Here is a 6,760-nt window from a genome sequence, read left to right as displayed (position 1 = left end):
GATGATGTTTCACTCACCAAGATGTTATTTTATGCCTTTTTGAACATCAAGCCCATAAATATGAATCAAAACGAATAAAGTGGACATTTTCTAATATCCCACGGCAACGCGTGGAGCATCATCGAACATATAAATGACGCTAGACAACCCGCCGTTCTGGAGGCATCGAGCGCGCACGACGTCTTTGACCGCACGATGGAGTTACTCGAGCAGTAACAGTGCATTCTTTGGCTGCTGGCGTCTGGTCAGCCGTTGGTTTTTTTTACGTTTGGGGCTGCTTCAAGAGTCGATGGCGGGTGGGCCCACGAGGTGGGTTTTTCCTTGTTTCGGTGCGATTGAATTAGCCACGAAGATGAAAATATCTCCCTCGTCAGCCCCTCTCGCATCCTCCTCGATTCCTTCCACTCCCTCGCGACCCCCGCCGCCGCCTCCTCTCCTGCCGCCGCCGCGCCAGGACCTCGCCTCGCCCTCACCGGCCACCGGCGACCTCCAACCCTTGTTCTCCGCCTCGTCGCCATAGCCACCATGAGCTCGAGCAGACAAGCGGCTCGGCAGGACGAGGGGGCAGCAGCCAGCCGCGCCTCGTCCGTGTCGCGTGGTGGCCCAGATGCGGTCGCCCCGTGCTCTGCCTCCACGAGCGCGGCCTCGATCCAGACTCGGCAGGAGGAGGGGAGCAGCAGTCGGCCATGCTGTGTTGGCCGTGGAGGAGGAAGGAGCTCATGTGGCTAGGGTTCGGCTACCCTCGTCATCCATCTCCTCGATCTCTCTCTGTCTGGCCGTGGTCTGAAGGAGGAAGAAGGGACCCAACGAAATCGAGCGATGCGGGCTGCAATAGCCTAAATAGGTGGCGGTCGAGACCACGGGAGCGGGAGCGACGGCCATCTCCCCCCGCCCCACTCTCTTTACCTCTTCTATGGAGATGCTTTGCTGGGGACATATGATTTCATCCCATTCTGTACTATCCATCAGGTATGGATTTCTCTCGCCACTTTCTTTTTAGTCAATGACTTGGTGTCTAATATAGGAAGGCTAATTCGTCCCCAATCTAGGCCTCGGATCCACGGCTTCTCCATCTTCCTCCTCCAGCCCCTTTCTCCATGTCGGCCATCCAAGATAGAGACGGCTTGGATGGCAAGGGCCAAGCATCGGCATGGATGAAGGCCTCCAAGATTTAAGTGGTCAATTATGAATGACGATGCAGCCTGCAGGTAATCATTTGTGTTATTTGCTTCTTTTCCAGGTTCGTCATATCCATATCCTATGTATTTCATCATCCCATGTGATTCAAGCTGGGCCATACGGTTGTATGCTAGATTAGTATGTACTATATACATCTGGATGACCGTGAGGATTAAAGAGTGCCCTTAATTCCAATGGAAAAATGCCTAAATCTCGCTGTGCACTAATTCACGGCAATGAAATTCTATAACTCTGCAAAAATCGCTTTGATGTTGTACCAGCTGAAGCTTTTTCGTCTTCTGAATTGAACAGGCAGGAGTTTAGTTTGGTGTTCTCAAACAGGCCATAGTTTGATGTCCTAAATCTAATTTGGCCTTTCAAGTTAGATATTATCCATGTATAAATACAGATTTCCTTGAATATATATTGTTTTGATCAGCACAAAATAGCTCTAGCCTCTCGTACAATTTTCAGTGTCGTGCATGGGTGGTTTTTGTGCAGTTATGTTGATCTGCATGCATTTTCTGCATTATAGTGTTGATATGTCTCAGTAAAATAGTGAGTACATATAACGTATACAAGCTACAATCACTAATCCATTGATCCTTTGTTACATTCCAAGAGTCAGGGAACCGACACCCAAATAAATTCAGGCCAGTCCTCGATGTGAAGAACCTAAGGGAGGCGGATCCCGACACTTATGACAGCCAAAATTAGGCCGCCACTCGTCTCTCTTCCGCACCTGCTCTTCAGATGGCCAACAACATTTCGCGAGCAATGACTACTGTCCAGTTAAGAGCAAGTATGTTTTCTTGCTGAAGCATTGTTTGGATTATAGTTACTTCTCTGTTTCTATCAATAACTACACATGTGTTCTTCTACTTATACCGTCAAATTCTTATCTTTTGACATGGATCTTTTAAGAACATTAAATAGACCACCCAGTGCATGTAGAGGTTGTCCAATGCCCTCAACTATAACATGATGTATTCATGCAAGGTGATGTTATAACCATATCTAGAGAAGACCGCAGACAAATTTCTTAAGCACTATTGTGTTCACTATGCTCTCCACTGGCATGTCAGCACTGATTTTATCTTTCTAAGTTCTCAAGAATTAGAATTTACTATTTATACAGTGACAGTGCTTCGAAGGTTTGAGTTTTTTGAAGATCCCCATATGTGTTTCTGCAACTTACAAGGTGTTGTGCACCTTGCAATATTACCTTAGAAGTGCTGATCACATTCATAAAGACAACTTCGTAACCATTACAATATTTCTCTGTTTCTTTTTTTCTTAATATTCCCTTCTTTTCTGAAGTTCTTCTCGCAAACTGTTGGTCAAGGTTGTATTATGTAATTTTAGGCTATGTATTTTTGGCGCATTCCCATTTTGGAAAAGAAGCAGTAGCCAGTGATGTGTGATGTTTCAAGAAGAACTGAAATTAGTAAACAACTCTATACGAAAGAATAATAATGAACATGACTTCAAAAACCTGGAGATGTTATACTGGAATTGTTGCAAATCTTTGGAGATGTTTCCTAAAGAGCACAAGCATAGTAGATTTACTGAATTCAGATAACAACATGCAACGATACAGAGCTATAGTAATTAGCTTTTGTTCAAAGCTCTAGCAATATTTATTTCTGCCCCCTATTGTTGTCAACCATGTTATATGTTGAATATAATAATGATACATCTTACAAATAAATCAGTGTATACTTCAATGTTGCTGCTTTCTAGAAAGTACCTCCTACTTTTTACTTGCTTTCTTTTCTATAAGAATGCAATTATACTGCTGAGAGAATAGTTTAGATACCCGATTTGCAATGTTCAGGATATCGGTAATTGGTACCATATTGGTCAGGTGCTGAGTAGGGATAAATAGGCGAATTCGCTGACCAACTGAGTAGCGATTAACTCACCGAGATGCCAATTAACTGGCTGATATTTGGAATGCCGATTTGAACTGAAATTTATTCGCTTACCACTGCCTGCCTTCTAGGAATTATTCATATTTTTTGTGTAAAATTTCCCAGATTAGTACATTTGGTAGGTTTGATGATTTGTGAAAAATTCAAAAAAAACGGAGAACTTTTTAAATTTTAATTTTGACTATGCTCTCAACGTGCTACATTGCTACACCCGGTATGGTTGATGATCTGTGAAAATTTAAAAAATTCTGAGAACTTTTTTTGGGTCAAAATTTGTCATAAAAGTTCAAAAAAATTAAATTTGACGATACTCTCAACAATTCTTTGCTGTTGCTTGTGTAGGAAAGATCTTGCTGTTACTTGTCTTTTCAACAGTTCTTCTGTGTGGAAGGCTCTTTGCTCACACTCAAATACTACCTCTGAAACATGGAAGAAGGAAAAGGTTACTCTTCTGATCTTGAGAAAACAGTTTCAGAGAAGCTAGCAGATGCAGAAGAATCTCTGAGGAAGTTGAAGCAGGTCTGTTCAGCACCCTGCATCGTTACTTGAACCACCTTTCTGGCCTTGTAACTGTACCCCTTTAACAGAGTTCGACGTGTATCGGTACCATGTAGTTCTCGGAATTTTTAGGCTGATGGAAATACATAGTTTGACGTGTATCGATATCTTCAGACCTTTGCTTCCGTAGTTTCGCCGAACTGAACTTCTCTAAAATACATGAACTAGAGCTTAGTCTTTAGATATTTTGTTTTTAATTTAAAATTGTTCAGATTGATTACTCCACCATTAAAATGTGGTTTATAGAGGCAAAATGCTTGTATATATATGACTGGTTGATACAAAATCTGGACAGTTATGTCAGACTTTTTATCTTGGCATTTGCTTTTCATGAATCTACTAAAGTTTTTTTTACCTGATGATCTTCTGTGCAGCTATATTCAGGTTATAGGGCCTCTATAGAAAAAGCAATAATTTGAATTATTTTCTTAATTTTTCCATTCTAAATTCCTCAATAATTATAACAACTCAAGTGTATCCATATAGTTACATATCACATTAGATTTTCTTCTTAACTGGATTTTATGCCATGTAATGTAGGTTCTCTTCAATTTGTTGTTGTGCTAGGCATGAACAGAATGGCTTCCTCTTCTTGCGAACCACACTGATGTTGGCTTCTGGTTTCTGCTGTAATGGTCTTTTTTTTACTACGGACAGTGTTTCTTGAGGCTATGTCTCTGCTATAGGTATGACATTATCGTTGGAACTTATACTATGTCTATTTGGTATATATGAATATATCCTTCCAGAGAATACTTGCTTCTGCATTATATACTGGATGGAAATAATTTCTTTGTACGCTAGAACATGGCCTTGCTAATTAGTAGGCATTCCTGAAGGTTTTTTGAACTGTTGGGAGACATGAGAAGGTTTTTCCTGTTAGTGCTTATGATTGGTTTGCTTCATGCTTACTGCTTTAGGACAGATATGTGCATGTTGGTTAATATCAACGTGTGTGGGATGTGCCCAGTTATCTTAGCTTTTTGCAATACATGAGATTACTTCTTTGGGAGAATATTTGCTGCTTGCTGATAAGGGAAGGCTAAGTATAGATAATTAATGCGGGTGTTCCAGAATTCAGTGTATACCACCTGCTTATTGTTTATGTATGCCCAAACCAATGTTAGCTGCTTACGATAAAGGATTTTATTTTTAATATATGGGTTATAGAATCCAGCAGATCGCCTGCTTACTATTTATATATGCAAAGGGTAATGCGTGTTGCACACTTATAATAAAGGGAAGTTAACTAGCAGAGGCACACTGGTATGATATACATGTTCATACATTAATATTATTACATATATATTAGTCAAAGGGACACTGTTATAGTCCATGATGTAAGCGGGGCTTTTACGTCTTCAATTAGAAGAGGCGTCCTAAAACTTGTGATGTTATTCTGTGGAAAAAAATGTCGTTACCAAATGCTAATCAGATAAATATTGTTTTAAATTAGGTACTTGAGTCATTGGCACAATCGGTAAATTTCGGTGGCTTAGATGGAATTTCATTGAGAGGTTCTCTGTCATTGACTATGTGGTGCTAATTTGTTTTTATGTCTCTAGGTCACCGCATTTCGGGGGACTAAGTCCGACGACGGGAGATTCTACATATATTTTCTAAAAGACATGTCGCTTGGTCGAGGCCTTGATCATGGTGATATGTGTTTATTCGTCCGGTGACTTAGTAGAACAATAACCTCTGTGCACAGTGATGTTTCAGTTTCTACTAGAAGGTTTCAAAATTGAATGCACGGAGGGTTTAAATGAGTCTTGTACAGGACTGAGAACAAATTATGCTTTCTGAGTTTCAAGCTACTGAAAGTAATTGAAGCTTTGCTTTCGCTATGTAACAATGGTTGCATGTGTTAATTAGTGGTGCACATTTTTTGAGACCGTCCAAAATTCTATTATAAAGTGCTTATATGAAATTGATAGGTATCTGGAACTTCTTGTGCTTGAAACTAAATAGTGGAACACATCACATGCTTATTAGTCATATGCTACCGCTTATCAATATATCTCATATGAAACCTTTTACTTAACTTTTGCAAAGGTTATTCCCTGATATAAACATCTTATGCATTTACTTGTTTGTGTAGAAGTGTGATCTGTTAGCCAATGTATTTTTTTAAGTATTACAGTTTTATAAATAGGAGGGAATGGGGGAAATAGCTATCGAAGAATACACCATGTTATCACTCCTAATTCCATAGTATAGTAACATTCACAAGGCAATATAAGTAGGCGTTGGTCTCTAAATAATAAATATTCTACTCCCTCCGTTTCAAAATAGATGACTTAACTTTGTACTAACGTTAGTACAAAGTTGGGTCATTTATTATGGAACGGAGGGAGTAACTTGCAAGGTTTGAAAACTTGGTTCGCTCTCGGCCTTTGCGCCATTGGCGCAACGGGTCATCTAGTCTAGTTTAACAAATTTGAGTCCGAAAAAGGTAGAACCTGGTGTTGGTGAAGTGTGAGGGGAGGCAACCATATCTTGTCATGTGTATCTGGACTTATTATATCTCTTAGCTTCAGTTCCTCTAGACAGAACAAGTTCTGTCTTTAAGCCAAAGTAAACAGATTTTGGCTTGACATTTCCAGTGGTACAAAATCATCCATCTATAGCTAGCCTTCCCACTATGTGGCACCAAATATTGTTGAAAAAAACAAGCACATTACAGACAGTGATTGCTTCTTTACAAAAAGATAATGGATGGACCAGAAACAGATTTTGCACTATGTACTCGAGACACGTGAATAACGAAAACACATGTACTCTACTATTTGACGAACGGCCCACCACATACTCTTTGCACGACACTGCAATAAGCAGAGCACCACAGAGCTAGCACTAGCACACACTAACAATGGCGATGGCAAGGATGCCCATCCTCGTTGCCGTGGCTCTCGTGGCCGCAGTGGCCTCCTGCAGCGCGTGGGAGCCTAACATCTGTAGGCCGATGGCGGAGGTTGCGGCGACTGTTGTAGATGACGCCGTGGTGCCACTCATCCACGCGTTGCGGCCGCTGCTGGGCTCCGGCGGGCAGCTCGGGAGCCACGGCGGAGTGCCGTGCGCAGGGGCGG

At 41.2% G+C, this 6,760-nt stretch overlaps 1 long non-coding RNA gene and 1 pseudogene across 2 annotated transcripts; both read left to right on the top strand.

Annotated features, from left to right (window-relative positions):
• The first annotated feature begins 446 nt into the window (after positions 1-446).
• Positions 447-5,589, top strand: LOC119329034. 2 transcript variants are annotated; one of them, XR_005159270.1, is made up of 6 exons: positions 447-969; positions 1,050-1,208; positions 1,802-1,981; positions 3,456-3,632; positions 4,239-4,357; positions 5,237-5,589. It is a non-coding gene; the product is annotated as an uncharacterized LOC119329034 (long non-coding RNA). The 2 variants fall into 2 exon arrangements; XR_005159269.1 differs by having other exon boundaries at positions 448-969; positions 4,212-4,357.
• A 954-nt stretch (positions 5,590-6,543) lies between these two features.
• The window catches only part of LOC119329033, a 3,906-nt pseudogene continuing 3,689 nt past the window's right edge, over positions 6,544-6,760 (top strand).

This window comes from Triticum dicoccoides, chromosome 7A, assembly GCF_002162155.2.
Source record: "Triticum dicoccoides isolate Atlit2015 ecotype Zavitan chromosome 7A, WEW_v2.0, whole genome shotgun sequence".
NCBI classification, from domain to species: domain Eukaryota; kingdom Viridiplantae; phylum Streptophyta; class Magnoliopsida; order Poales; family Poaceae; genus Triticum; species Triticum dicoccoides.
This window is presented reverse-complemented; position numbering and strand designations above follow the sequence as displayed.